Raw genomic sequence first — 16,000 nt, forward strand, 5'->3', positions numbered from 1 at the left:
TTGATCCAATCTGTCTTGAATTAAGGCCACAGCTTTTTCCAAACCTTTTAATCACTTGGCCACCACAAAAATCTCCAAAAACAGTTTAACCATGATCTAACTAAACAAACTATGTACCTCAATAACTAAAATTGTGTGTGCATATGCGCACATGTGTATGTGTGTGTATGTGTATTTGACAAGACACTGCTATATACCATCAAGATAACAACATGGATATAAATTATATATAAATATAAAGCAGGTATCACTTCCAGAAGGAAGGCCAAAACCATGGACATAGGAGTTCTTCACAGAGAATATGAGCATCCTCAGCCAATCACATCATGAATTTCTCTACCCATGACCCACATGTTTAACTGTAAGGTAAAGACTTCAGGCTATGAGATTGGAAATGATAAAGCTTATTGATCATAGTTTTTGTCACAGCTGATTGTATCTCCTATCTATCCATAAAGTTTTAATCATGACTATCTAACTTACAGCTACCAATGGCAGCTTTCTTTAGACAAGATGGTCTTCTGTCAGACTTGCACCATTTTCTCAAATTTTCACTGTGGGCTGCATCACTACAAAATCAAATTTTAACTCCATTTTACTATATTCATTGGTTATAAAGCACTTTGTGGTTTCTCTAAATAAGGAAATATGTCTTAAATATTCCATTATTATCTTTGTGATCACAAGAGGATATAAAAGTTATGTTATCAGCAAATTGGTAACAGTTTAGGTGGATGAGTAGCAACAGGCAAAATACAATGCTGGTAGAGCATGAACTGATCATCTTGGATTTCCTTGGAAAGGTGCTTAGCAATTCAGATTTTAGAGAAAATGAATGGCAAGAGCGCTGACTAATCTGAACTTCAGCTGGTTTAGAATAGTATCTTGATGCTGGAGGCCCTGGCCATGCTGAAAGTTAACCCTTCAATTGCTGGATTGTGGCAAGAGGCAGGAGTGCTGAAGCAATAAGGAGCAGAAGAAAACTTGAGGGACTCAAGAAAGTTGCTATATAAAACCCATCCAAAAGCATTTTTATATTTTAGCACTAGGATGGCTATACTGTTGTAGAATGGCTGAACGTTAGTCCTTGTTTATGAATTTGCTTCCAACATGAAGTTTTCTAACACTTAGGGTTTCAGAAAATGAGCCCTCATAGTTATAAAGGATATGTTAAGTTGGAAGTTAACTCTAAAATGTCTTTTTATTCCTCCAATATCAATAAAGCACAGAACACTCAAGGAATGAATGTGGGTGTATGTGTGTATGTGCATACACACTGGTAATGGCAGGTCTTAAAATTCAAACACCTAATACTTCCAAGTGTTTTAACATAGAATCCAAATGTCACAGCTTTACCAGCCCTTGAACACAGCTATTGTCATATTAATAGTAAAGTTTTATTTCCTGTATTATCTCCCACCTTTACTCACAGATATTCCAGCTTCCTACCAAAATCTCCCCAGTACTCTGAAAGTTCTTGCAGTGTTTATCATGTGCTTGTGAAGCAGAATACCAGTTAGAGAAGCCATATGGCATCCACCATGTTTTTATTGTCCTTCACTCTCCTACCCTCTTTATTGCTCTCTACACATGAGGTTTCTTGAATGTGTCTTGGATGCTGCTACTGCTATTATTTTGAGGACACTGTTTTATAAAGTATAGATTCTACTGCTGCTTGACCAGGACTTTAGGTGCCAACTCCTCTCTATGGTCATGTTCTAGACCTTCATTCTGTGCGGCACTTTGTCACCAAGACCACAGGGTATTACTACTTTTGCCCTGTCTCACAAAGTGTTTTAACCACCATTTGATAACTGCCCCCCCAAACTCAAAGCAATTCTGGAAGGGCAGTGAATGTAATGACCCACAGCAGGTTGTGACTCAGGGGGGACCATGAAAGTGTCCATCCTCTTGCACATTATGACTTACCTGAGCAACCTCCTTCTCAGGAGTTGAGGAGGCTGTTGAAGACAAGATGGTTTCTATCTTTCTGTGACATCATCATCTTTAGTAACCAGTAAGTGTGGAGCTTCCAGGAACCATCTTGACACCATATGAAGACAGTCTGAGAATAAAGCCAACGAGAGGGAAGCACAGCATGATTTAGAGTTGTGCCATCTAATTAGCCACTGGCTACATGTGGCTTTTTATACTTGAATTCATTTAAATTAAATTAAAACATTCATTTCCTTAGTTGCCATTAGCCACACTTCAAGTGCTAATAGTCACATAGACTATTGTACTGGATAAAGCATTTTATTGGACAGCGTGATCTACAGAGAGAAATAGAACCCTAATTTCATCCTTTAAATCTCTGCATCTAGCCTTTCCTAAAGCTGGATCCACCTGAAATTCCATTTTGGTTTAAGCTAAAATAATGAAAGCTTGTTTAAGTTATATTTTTGACCTTTGAAAAATTTATATGCAGAAACTAGCCCTCAGGGCTATTGCCAGAATCAGATCAGGAAACAGACAACCTTCTCACATTTTCCCAATTTCTTCCCATGACCTCAGGCCTATTGCCAGAATCAGATCAGGAAACAGACAACCTTCTCACATTTTCCCAATTTCTTCCCATGACCTTTCCTGACAAGATTCAATCTCACCCTCTCCTTGAGAACACACACACACACATCATGAAAAGAGATCAGAGGGCAGAGGCTTGGTAGATGTCACCACAAAGCCAGCCTCAACTATCAAAGATAAACAAAGCCAGACATTAGTTAAAGCAGTGAAAACAGATTTTATTCAGTAAATATTGACAGTAGGGGAAAGAGCTGAGCTCCAGTCTGATTTGCAGAGGTGATTGGGCATTTTTCTTAATTGAAGTAGAGTTGACATATGATGTATTAGTTTCTTGTGTACAAGAATGATTTGACAATTCTATACATTATAGAATGCTCACCGCAATAAATGTAGTCACCGTACAAAGTTATTATATTATTATTGACTGTATTCCCTATGCTGTACTTTTCATCCTTGTGACTTACTTATTTTATAACTTGAAGTTTGTACCTCTTAATCCCCTCCATATATTTTGCTCATCCTCCCACCCACCCCTCTCTGACACAACCAGTTTGTTCTCTGTGTTTATGAGTTTGTTTCTGGTGTGTGTGTGTGTGTGTGTGTTCATTTTATTTTTTTAGATTCCACATATAAGTGAAATTATATGGTATGTGTCTTTTTCTGCCTGACTTATTTTACTTAGCATAATACTCTCTAGATTGTATGGTATTTCCATTTTTATTTTTTTGTGGAACCTCCATAATTTTTTCTATATTGACTGCACCAATGTACCTTCCCACCAACAGTGCATGGGGGTTCCCTTTTCTATACATCCTCACTAATACTTGTTATTTCTTGTCTTTTGGTTACTAGCCATTCTGACTAATGTGAGCCAATATCTCACTGTGGCTTTGATTTACGTTTCCCTGATAAATAGTGATGCTGATCATCTTTTCATGTGTCAATTCCTCTGCCCACTTTTTAACTGGACATTTGTATTTTTGATGTTGAGATGTGTGAGTTTTGGATATTAACATTTTATTGGATACATCATTTGCAAATAGCTTCTCCCATTCAGTAGGACCGGGCATATTAAGAAAAAAACTTTTTTTTTAAGATTTTATGTATTTATTTAGAGAGAAAGAGAGAGCTTGCACAGGGGGAGGGGGCAAAGGGAGAGGGAGAAATCATCTCAAGCAGACTCCACGCTCAGTGCAGAGCCTGACCTGGGGCTCAATCTCATGACCCCGAGATCGCGACCTGAGCCGAAATCAAGAGTTGGATGCTTAACAGCCTGGGCGTTTTATTTATTTATTTATTTATTTTTAAAGATTTTATTTATTTATTTGAGAGAGAGCACACGAGAGGGGGGAGGGTCAGAGGGAGAAGCAGACTCCCTGCCGAGCAGGGAGCCCGATGCAGGACTCGATCCAGGGACTCCAGGATCATGACCTGAGCCGAAGGCAGTCACTTAACCAACTGAGCCACCCAGGCGCCCAGCCTGGGTGTTTTAAAGAGAGAATGAGGGTGTAGGGAAGAAATCAAAGTAGGGACTCAAAATTACAAAGGACTGGCCATTATAAATGTGATTAGGCCAGACAGCTGTCTCTGCTACCTGACAATTATTGAAGTAGGAGAAATCCAGTCTTCCATAGAGACTAGGGGAAATAGGCCCTCTTCTTCCTGATGATTACATTTCAAAGAAATGGCTTGCAAGACCTTGAGATAGATACTCCTGAGTTGTAGGAGATATATATACATCTCAAAGGGTCAGAGAAAAGATTTACAATTATAAGGCTTTTTTTAGTAAATGCTGTAAGGAAGCAAGATCAGGTGTTGCCTAGAACAAACAATATATTCTAAGCCCTGAGTTTTTCCAGGCAGAAACTCCTAAGAGGGCAGGGTTGTCCCAGGAACACGAGGCCTTAGGCTTGGAGAAGCCATGTTAAAGTTTGGCCAAGTCTCTTGGTGCAGGAGTTTCAATGGAGTATTCATGACAAGAGTTTTTTTCAGTTCTCACTATCTAGATTTTTCCAGAATGCACAGCAAAACAACGTATGTAATTTAATGCACAAGGCAATCCTCTGATATACATATCATTATCCCCATCTTACAGGTAAGGGAACCAAAGCTCAGAGGGCTTAAATCACTTGTTCAGGTCACATACTAATAAATTAAAAAGCATATTGGAACCTAGATTTCTCTGACTAAAGATTGTGTTTTTCCTCACATCACCCATAACTTTGTCTCCCTAGTGATCTCCCTCATTTTTCATGCATGTCTCTATAACTAGTTTACAGAAGTGCCCTTGCCTTTAAATGATAAAGCCAATAAGATGTGAATTGGGGGAAAAAGCCCTCACAAAATGTCAGAAACTTGTGATTAACAGGCAGCAGGTGTACAAACTGAAAGTGTTCGACTCACATCCATTGTCATCTCGGCAAATGGCTTGGCCCCAAAGTTGCTGAAGGGGGAAATTTGATTATCTTTGCTTCCCCAGAAGACCGATAAATCGAATTCAGACTGCTATTGTTCCAGATACAGCCTGAATCTTCCATAGGATTTTAATCAGCAGCAGCATTATGTAGCATATGGGAGCTATTTGGCTGAAAGGAAACTCCAACCGTGACTGGTACATCCGCCCAACATGAAAGGAAAATAATAATATGGAATAATGGGACTTCCTTATCTACAGTGCAGCCTCCCTCTGAGAAACTCTGTGGTTTACCCTACTACATCTTCACAACATCCTATTAGGTAGGTCAGAGAACTACTTGCCTATAATGTTTACTGGCTGATTCCACCAACATTTTAATCTCTTTCATGGCTCTTCTCTATCTGCATCTATAAATCCTATCTCTTCCCGCTTTTTGATCTCTTCTGTTCTCTTTAGTTTAATGAATAAGCCTTCACCTATCCCTCCCCATCTATACTGTTCTATCCTTAACTCCTTTTTCTTGCTACTATTTTTTTTTCCTTTCCTACTCTTATTTTATAAAAAGCCTAGATGGGAAATCAGTGCTCATAGAGTGACTAAGTCTTTAGCTCAATTATTTCATCCTGTTAGACTAGATGATGATCAAATGTAAAGGACACTCCACTTATTCACTTCCTTAGTCACCAAAACTTCACTGGATATATTTGTTTCGAATATATTTGATTCAAAGTTAGCATGTGATCCTTTTGTTCAAGCATGGGAAACAAACAACTAATGAAAAAGCAATGGGATGAGTGTCATCATTTTATTGAGCCCATTAAAGTATGGGAAAAACTAAGAGGGTTACCAATGTAGTCTATAGTGGCTGGTCCCTACAGCTTTCAGGTGTGATTCCAGAGCCAGGCTCGGAAACCAAACTTCAGGCTTCTTTTTATATCCCTCCCCCCTCTTTTGAACTTTCTTGACATACTTCCACTCCTAGACATTCAGAAAGACTGTGAAAGATATTATGAGGAATTGCCTAACAATCTCACACACACCCAAGAATGGCATTGACAAGACTGACCTAGTAAATGATGAGTCAGCATTTTATTTTAAGGAACCTAGGAGTCAAACCTAAAGCTCTTGGCATATATACTTTCTAATAGCAGGAAAAGTGAAGAATGAACCACTGGTGCTATCAAGAAACAAAATAGGATTCTGAAATCATGTGAAGACCCTCCACCTTATCCAAAGTGTGGAATTCAAAGTGGTGAGCTAGTAAATGTCAGTTTTAAACCCTCAGGTAAGAGAGAGAGACTTTAATCAGATGACAGAGAGAAGGATGGTTGAAAGCAGAAATGGCCAAGAATGACAACTCCTTCAGTGCTGGACCATGTCAGATTAGATTTCCTTTCCCTGTCCCTAGTCCTGCTTGCCTAACTTCAAAAATTCAACTTCCAGAAGTGATAGGAAGTGCTTTCTTTATCATGGCGTTGCCATCAGAACACTCAAGTCATGAAAATGCCTAAAGTAATGGGTGCTTGCAAAAGAAAATCTATGTTGATTTTGTACATGGGTAAGAATTCTGTAAAAGAGAATTCTTCCTTCAGAATCAAAATTAAAAAAAAAAAAAATCTCTTCCATTAGCATCAAACCCTAGGAAGAATCAGGCAGCAGAACAATTCTGGTGTCTCAGATAAGGCCTGAAAATGAGACTCTAATCACTTGGGATTCTGAGAGGAGTGATAACATTGTTGAGGTTTTATAGTGAGCATGACAATTAAGTAGTAAATGGGCTCAAGGTAAGACTGTAATATAATCCATTAAGTTTTTTTTTAATTGAAAATATAACCTGTTTTTTTCCTTTCCTGTTTGTATGAATGTAATACCTGGGACAAAATAGATGCTAAATAAATGTTTGTTGCATGCATGAATGAATAAAAAAAATGAATAAACATTTTCAAATGCTCCAAATCAAGATTAAATATCATTTGCTTAAAGAATTATAAAAATAAAAGACTGTTATGTTCAAAAGCCACACACAAGGAACTAATAAAAATACTAAACAAAAAGTCCCAAACTCACATATTAATCTCCCAACAAGTTTGTTAATCTTGATTTGCACTGACAACACTGGTATCACATAACTGATACATATTAGGCTAACTGACTAACTGCTTCAACAAATACGCCCTGTCATCACAAAATAAAATTTTCTTTCTTGCTTATGTAAGAAGCCAATGGCAGGAGTGGGATTTGGGGGCAAAGAGCCCTGCACCATGAAGTTATTCAAGGACACTAATCTTTTTAATCTATTTGTTCCAGCACCCCCCATCACCTCAGAGTTGTGCACTGAATTCCCTACATTCAGCCAACAGATGATGGAAGAGAGGAAGCATATGACCAGGGGTGTGGCAGGTTTTGTGGTCTAGGCATGCAGATGGGCACATCACCTTGGCTCACATTCCACTGGCCCGAACTCAGTACTTGACTTTATGTTTGAAGAGCTAAAAAGTTTCACTTTGATAAATAAATAATAGGCACTACTAGTTTTTAAGCAAAGAAATGACCAAGATGCAAATGGGGAGTTACACCAGCCATATTGAATAGAAGAAACTAGCAATGTGGTTAAATTAGAGCCTGGGAGACCTGGTAAGAAGCTACTGCAGTCATATGGGCAGAGAATGATGAAGCCCAGGGTGAAATAGCAGAAAAAGAATGACAAGAAAATGAGAAATATAAGGATATGTTGACTGATTTGCTGAGTGAGCAGAAAAGAACTAAGTGACAGTCTTGGGTTTTATATATTTATATGAGCATATATATTTAAATTTCAGTGGTCTTTTAGTTAACTGATGCATGTTTTGTTGGTTTATTCATTTTTATCCACAGAGATTAGAAAAAAAAGATTTAGATGTGAAGAAAACTGAACAGAGTACAGTGTCTGTGGGAAGTCAAGGGAAATCTAATGGAGAAATAAGGAAAACAAACAGATGAAGGGAATGTTTTGGGATTCTGTAGAACGCAGTGAGGGTTTTGAAGTGAATGTGTGACAGCAAAATTAAGTGTCACAAGAGGAAAACTTACATTCAAAACACTTCTCTGTATTTGTTATGCTGCTATTTGCCACAACTGTCAAACATTGATGCCAATAAAATGCGTGAATAAATAATTCCATTTTGGCTGTGGCAACTGGCTTACAGTATGCATTTTGGAGGCTCCTGGAAAGATGTTGTTTTTAGTGCTTACAAGAGAAAAACTATACCTGGAGAGGCTAACTGGTAACCAATTAATCAGACAATTGATCTAATGGAAATGAGCTTTAATCACATTGTTAGATGCATTATAGCAATTAACTAATGCTCAGGTTTAAAATACGCAATGTAAAATTCATTACTTAGACAAAGAAGGGTGTCATTAATCCCTGGAAAAACAAATACGTACCTTTTAAAGCCTTCCTGCAGCCTTCTGCAGTTTGTGAGAGACATGGGCTGAGGGCTGAGTGCACAGAGATCCTGTTAGAGGTGATAACCGCCAGAGCAAGGAACTGAATGTGAAGGAATGCATTTCCATCTCCTCACCCAGGTCAGCCCGCCTCTTGAGTCACATCTGGGATGAACTTCCAGAGAATTCTAGAATGTACTCCTTGTAGTGAAAACAATCAAAGTAAAATGAAATAGACTCCTTTGGGCCTTTTACATATTTATTATTTATTTATTTATTTATTTACTTATTTATTTATTTATTTATTATTTTTACAGGAAGAAACAAATCCACATATATCTCTCAGTTGTTCAGTATAAAATTTGTAGAGATACTTTAAGGCATCTGTGTTGTCTGTAGGCAATAGGAACATTTTTAATAAAATTGTTATTAATTTTTCAACAGCTATGCAACAATCTACATGTACAAGTAGTCTATCAAAACGAATTCCTTTTATCATACATATTCATAAAGCAGAATTTGAAATGTTTAAGCACCCACATTAAGTCCCAAGCATAGTAACAGATTTGGAGTGCAAAACGGAGCAGAAGAGTCCCTGAGTAGGAATATGTCATTGCTACCAAATGACAGAGCACCAAAGAATATTTGAGCTATCATGAACCAAGCATTCGCCACTTACTTCTTTCTCAACCAAATAAGGTACTAATACTATTCTAAGTTTACAAATGAGGAAACTGAGGCATGGGATGATAGAGTAATTTATTGTAGTCACACAGTTTGGAAGTGGCAGAGTAATTGTAGTGCTAGACTTGATGTGTCTTGGAGCAAGAGCACAAAGAGTATTCCACCATCAGAAGCCACATGTGTGATTTTTGGGGTGGGTGGCAGGGTGTGGGTAGGAAAAAGAGCACAAGATGGGGCACCAGGGTGGCTCAGTCAGTTAAGCGTCTGCCTTCAGCTCAGGTCATGATCCCAGGGTCCTGGGATCGAGCCCCGTATCGGGCCCCCTGTTCAGCAGGGAGCCTGCTTCTCCCTCTCCCACTCCCCCTGCTTGGACTCTCTCTCTCTCTGTCAAATAAATAAATAAAATCTTAAAAAAAAAAAAAGAAAGAAAGAAAAAGAGCACAGGAGATGAAGCAGAAGTGATAAGCAGAGGTCAGGCCATGAAGAAATGTGAGTTAACAGAAATTACAAAACTATTGCTAATGATTCCAGTAAAGATGGTGATAGTCATCAGGCTCTGGCTATGTATAATACATCAAAAAAGTAATAGATAAATCACAGTTAGGGCCTCAGCCAAATGCATCAATTTTCTGTCCTTTGAAAAACAAGTTCTACTCAATAGCCCTCCTTTGACAGATACTGGGAAATAAGAAAGATTTGTTTAGTTGTAATTAACCTTGGTCATCCTTCCTGAATTGTTGCTTAAGTCCCAAAGAATTCTTTTTTTTTCTTTTTCTTTTATTTTATTATGTTATGTTAATCACCATACATCATTAGTTTTTAATGTAGTGTTCCATAATTCATTGTTTGCATATAACACCTAGTGCTCCATTCAGTACGTGCCCTCTTTAATACCCATCACCAGGCTAACCCATCCCCCACCCCCTCCCCTCTAGAACCCTCAGTTTGTTTCTCAGAGTCCATAGTCTCTCATGGTTCATCTCCCCCTCCAATTCCCCCCCTTCATTTTTCCCTTCCTACTATCTTCTGCTTCTTCTTTTTTTTTTTAACATATAATGTATTATTTGTTTCAGAGGTACAGGTCTGTGATTCAACAGTCTTACACAATTCATAGCGCTCACCAGAGCACATACCCTCCCCAGTGTCTATCACCCAGCCACCCCATCCCTCCCACCCCCCACCACTCCAGCAACCCTCAGTTTGTCTCCTGACATTAAGAATTCCTCATATCAGTGAGGTCATATGATACATGTCTTTCTCTGATTGACTTACTTTGCTCAGCATAATACCCTCCAGTTCCATCCATGTCATTGCAAATGGCAAGATTTCATTCCTTTTGATGGCTGCATAATATTCCATTGTATATATATACCACTTCTTCTTTATCCATTCATCTGTCGATGGACATCTTGGCTCTTTCCACAGTTTGGCTATTGTGGACATTGCTGCTATAAACATCGGGGTGCACATACCCATTCGGATCACTACATTTGTATCTTTGGGGTAAATACCCAGTAGTGCAATTGCTGGGTTGTAGAGTAGCTCTATTTTCAACTTTTTGAGGAACCTCCATACTGTTCTCCAGAGTGGCTGCACCAGCTTGCATTCCCACCAACAGTGTAGGAAGGTTGTCCTTTCTCCACATCCTCGCCAACATCTGTCGTTTCCTGAATTGTTAATTTTAGCCATTCTGACTGGTGTGAGGTGGTATCTCATTGAGGTTTTGATTTGGATTTCCCTGATGCTGAGTGATGTTGGGCACTTTTTCATGTGTCTGTTGGCCATTTGGATATCTTTGGAAAAATGTCTGTTCATGTCTTCTGCCCATTTCTTGATTGGATCATTTGTTCTTTGGGTGTTGAGTTTAAGAAGTTCTTTATAGATTTTGGATACTAGCCCTTTATCTGATATGTCATTTGCAAATATCTTCTCCCATTCTGTCGGTTGTCTTTTGGTTTTGTGGACTGTTTCTTTTGCTGTGCAGAAACTTTTTATCTTGATGAAGTCCCAATAGTTCATTTTTGCCCTTGCTTCCCTTGCCTTTGGCGATGTTTCTAGGGAGAAGTTGCTGCGGCTGAGGTCGAAGAGGTTGCTGTCTGTGTTCTCCTTTAGGATGTTGATGGACTCCTGTGTCACATTGAGGTCTTTCAACCATTTTGAGTCTATTTTTGTGTGTGGTGTAAGGAAATGGTCCAGTTTCATTCTTCTGCATGTGGCTGTCCAATTTTCCCAACACCATTTGTTGAAGAGACTGCCTTTTTTCCATTGGATATTCTTTCCTGCTTTGTCGAAGATGAGTTGACCATAGAGTTGAGGGTCCATTTCTGGGCTCTCTATTCTGTTCCATTGATCTATATGTCTGTTTTTGTGCCAGTACCACACTGTCTTGATGATGACATCTGTGTAATAGAGCTTGAAGTCCGGAATTGTGATGCCACCAGCTTTGCTTTTCTTTTTCAACATTCCTCTGGCTATGCGGGGTCTTTTCTGGTTCCATACAAATTTTAGGATTATTTGTTCCATTTCTTTGGAAAAAGTGGATGGTATTTTGATAGGGTTTGTATTAAATGTGTAGATTACTCTAGGTAGCATTGACATCTTCACAGTATATGTTCTTCCAATCCATGAGCATGGAACGTTTTTCCATTTCTTTGTGTCTTCCTCAATTTCTTTCATGAGTATTTTATAGTTTTCTGAGTACAGATCCTTTGCCTCTTTGGTTAGATTTATTCCTAGGTGTCTCATGGTTTTGGGTGCAATTGTAAATGGGATTGACTCCTTAATTTCTCTTTCTTCTGTCTTGTTGTTGGTGTATAGGAATGCCACTGATTTCTGTGCATTGATTTTATATCCTGCCACTTCACTGAATTCCTGTATGAGTTCTAGCAGTTTTGGGGTGGAGTCTTTTGGGTTTTCCACATAAAGTATCATATCATCTGCAAAGAGTGAGAGTTTGACTTCTTCTTTGCCAATTCGGATGCCTTTGATTTCTTTTTGTTGCCTGATTGCTGTGGCTAGGACTTCTAGTACTATGTTGAATAGCAGTGGTGATAGTGGACATCTCTGCCGTGTTCCTGACCTTAGGGGGAAAGCTCTCAGTTTCTCCCCATTCAGAATGATTTTCACTGTGGGTTTTTCATAGATGGCTTTTATGATATTGAGGTATGGACCCCCTATGCCTATACTCTGAAGAGTTTTGATCAAGAAAGGATGCTGTACTTTGTCAAATGCTTTTTCTGCATCTATTGAGAGGATCATATGGTTTTTGTTCTTTCTTTGATTAATGTATTGTATCACATTGATTGATTTGTGGATGTTGAACCAACCTTACAGCCCAGGGATAAATCCCACTTGGTCGTGGTGAATAATCCTTTTAATGTACTGTTGGATCCTATTGGCTAGTATTTTGGTGAGAATTTTGGCATCCATGTTCATCAATGATATTGGTCTGTAATTCTCCTTTTTGATGGGGTCTTTGTCTGGTTTGGGGATCAAGGTAATGGTAAAACGAGTTTGGAAGTTTTCCTTCCATTTATATTTTTTGGAATAGTTTCAGAAGAATAGGTATTAATTCTTCTCTGAATGTTTGGTAGAATTCCCCTGGGAAGCCATCTTGCCCTGGGCTTTTGTTTGTTGGGAGATTTTTGATTACTGCTTCAATTTCCTTAGGGGTTAAGGTCTGTTCAGGTTTTCTATTTCTTCCTGGTTCCGTGTTGGTAGTTGATACATCTCTAGGAATACATCCATTTCTTCCAGATTATCTAATTTGCTGGCATATAGTTGCTCATAATATGTTCTTATAATTGTTTGTATTTCTTTGGTGTTGGTTGTGATCTCTCCTCTTTCATTCATGATTTTATTTATTTGGGTCATTTCTCTTTTCTTTTTGATCAGTCTGGCCAGGGGTTTATCAATCTTATTAATTCTTTCAAAGTACCAGCTCCTAGTTTCGTTGATCTGTTCTACTCTTCTTTTGGGTTTTATTTCATTGATTTCTGCTCTGATCTTTATTATTTCTCTTCTCCTGCTGGGTTTAGGCTTTATTTGCTGTTTTTTCTTCAGCTGCTTTAGGTGTAGGGTTAGGTTGTGTATTTGAGACCTTTCTTGTTTCTTGAGAAAGGCTTGTATTGCTATATACTTTCCTCTTAGGACTGCCTTTGCTGCATCCCAAAGATTTTGAACAGTTGTGTTTTCATTTCATTTGTTTCCATGATTTTTTTAATTCTTCTTTAATTTCCTGGTTGACCCATTCATTCTTTAGTAGGATGCTCTTTAGCCTCCATGTATTTGAGTTCTTTCTGACTTTCCTCTTGTGATTGAGTTCTAGTTTGAAAGCACTGTGGTCTGAAAATATGCAGGGAATGATCCCAATCTTTTGGTACCAGTTTCTATACTTTGTTTTCAGAAGTTTTGGCCAAGTATCCTGACATTACTGCTAGCAGTTTTCTCAGTAAAATTCTCTATTACATTCACAAGACCTATCAGGATACAGACTGTTCTGTCTCAACCTGTTTGTATATGACTAATAAGATCATATTTTCCCTTGATAAACAAAACACATCTTATAACCTTATACAGTCATATTTCTTGGGCACTACTGCTTACAGTAAAGCCATGCATGCATATTATAACTTAACAAAGTAATTTCTATCTCAGAGAGTAGGCAATTGAGAGCTGTAATATAAAAGCATTTGGTATTCCAAAAATTTTATAAATGCACATGATGCACACTCTTTCTTACAGTGGATAGGCGGATGATGATGATGATGATGATAGGTGGGTAGGTAGATGATAACCCAAAGTGCCCTAGCTTGGATTCCCCAGGATGAAGATCCTGATATGGATATAAGCATGAAGGATAATTATTAGGGAGTACATCTGGATCAAGACCTGGGGAAAGGAAGGGAAGGAAGCAGTATCGAGCTGGTGGAGAAGACGTGGGATGCAGATCCATTAAAAGCCCCAGGTGGCCATACATCCCAGGACTGGGGTGACTATTGAAGGTTATCCCAAGCTGACCCAAGAAACTTTCATAGACCCACGTTTGATTAGTCACTGGATATATACTCTGGAAGGAGGTGGGACCATGAGCAAGTCAGATTTCTAAAACTGAGGCACTCCTACAAATGGCCTAAGGACCTTCGTTTAGTGGCACTCTCAGCTCCTAGATAAATAAATAAATATTTTATCCTAAAGGGACATCTGTGTGGCATATCATAGTATTCACCACACAAAGGTATAGCAATTCTATAACATATAAAAATAAGAAACACAGGTATATATAACATATATTAAATTTGTACATGTATTAAATGTGTACACATATATATTAAATATAGGTATGTGTATACTAAAACCATGTATGGTGACAAATGTTTCAATATTTTATCTTGTTAGGAATAATCCAAAACCCAGGGCACCTAGATGGCATAGTCGCTGAGCTTCCAACTCTTGGTTTTGGTGGCTCGAGTTGTGATCTCAGGGTTGTGGGATCAAGCCCCGTGTCGGGCTCTGCACTCAGTGCAGAATCTGCTTTAGATTCTCTCTCCCTCTCACTCTGCTCCTTCCTCTTGTGATCTCTCTCTCTCCCTCTAAAATAAATAAATAAATCTTTAAAAAAAAAAAAAGAAATTATCCCAAATCCAAAGGTTATCAATTTAATATAAATTCAACATTTTAAAATTAACCAAAAATCAGACTGCTGCAAGATGGTAGCATAGGACGCTCTTGAGCTCATCTTCTCCCACAGACACACCACATCCACAGCTACAAATGGATCATCTCTCTCTGAAAAAGATTTGGGAACTAGATGAACTGCTCTCTACAACAAAGGATAAAAAAGACCACATCAAGCCAGGTGGGAGAGGCAGACACACAGTCTCACCATAAATCCCACCCTTAGTGCTGTGAGCCACAATAGGGAGGGATCTCACCAGTCTGACACTTCTCTCACAGGAGGGCTGGTGCTTTGTACCAGGCACCCCAACCCTTGAGATCTGGCCAGAGACAAGCCCTCAAAACATCTGGCTTACAAAACCAATGATGCTGACAACCAAGGGACCCAAAGTGCTATAGGAAACAGAGATTCCCTTTTTAAAGGGCTCATGTGTGGTCTCATTTTCCCAAGACCCAGTGAAAAAATAGCAGTTTGAAATGTGCCTAGAGGGGTGCCGGGGTGGCTCAGTCATTAAGTGTCTGACTTTGGCTGAGGTCATGACCCCAGGGTCCTGAGATCGAGCCCCGCATTGGGCTCCCTGCTCTGCAGGAAGCCTGCTTCTCTCTATCCCACTCCCTCTGCTTGTGTTTCCTCTCTCGCTGTGTCTCTCTCTGTCAAATAAATAAATAAAATCTTTAAAAAAGAAAAGAAAAGTGCCTAGAGGAAGGAGATTCATTTGATAATCTAAAAGCATCTTCTGGAGGGACAAGAGACAGGTGAAACTCTCCCTAAAGATGGAGGTTCAGGTGGATGCCACTTTTGCACTCTCCACCTACCCTAACTACCTTGCTAAGACCAGTAGGGGTGAGCAGTCATAACACTGTCATGCTGCTTGCTGAAGCCAGAGAGCGTGGATGCCTGCAGCACTACCCTACTTCCTGGATGGGGCTGGCAAGTATGAGGGGTCACAGCATTCTCATTCTCCCTCTCCCAGATTAAAGCCAGTGCACCTCACAGACAAGGCACTCTCTCACTGAGTTCCTGAAGCCCACCAGTATGCACAATCAAGATACTTTCCCCTTCCTTTCTGAATCTGGTGAATGTGACCCACCCCCTACACTCCCCAGTTGCCTAACTAAAGCCAATGGGTGTGTGCAATCCACACAGGGTGTGTGCCCTTTGATCATCTGACAACAGATGCCAAGGAGCCTGGTGTTCCTGATCTCCATGGGAATGTAACAACCAGTAAGACAGTTCCTGGCAGGCCAGCCCACCAAGGCACTGCACAGAGG

General features: G+C 39.2%; 1 long non-coding RNA gene across 1 annotated transcript in view; it reads right to left on the minus strand.

Annotated features, from left to right (window-relative positions):
• Nucleotides 1-1,935: 1,935 nt before the first annotated feature.
• The window catches only part of LOC123863354 (uncharacterized), a 334,785-nt gene continuing 320,720 nt past the window's right edge, over nucleotides 1,936-16,000 (minus strand). The window contains exons 6-7 of the long non-coding RNA XR_010406625.1: nucleotides 8,369-8,569; nucleotides 1,936-2,065 (exon numbers count right to left, since the gene is read on the minus strand). This is a non-coding gene — a long non-coding RNA (uncharacterized LOC123863354). The remainder of the gene's footprint in view (nucleotides 2,066-8,368; nucleotides 8,570-16,000) is intronic.

Source organism: Mirounga angustirostris, unplaced genomic scaffold (assembly GCF_029215605.1).
Source record: "Mirounga angustirostris isolate CCGP_5_RB_7025 unplaced genomic scaffold, mMirAng1.0.hap1 SCAF_1, whole genome shotgun sequence".
Taxonomy (NCBI): Eukaryota; Metazoa; Chordata; class Mammalia; order Carnivora; family Phocidae; genus Mirounga; species Mirounga angustirostris.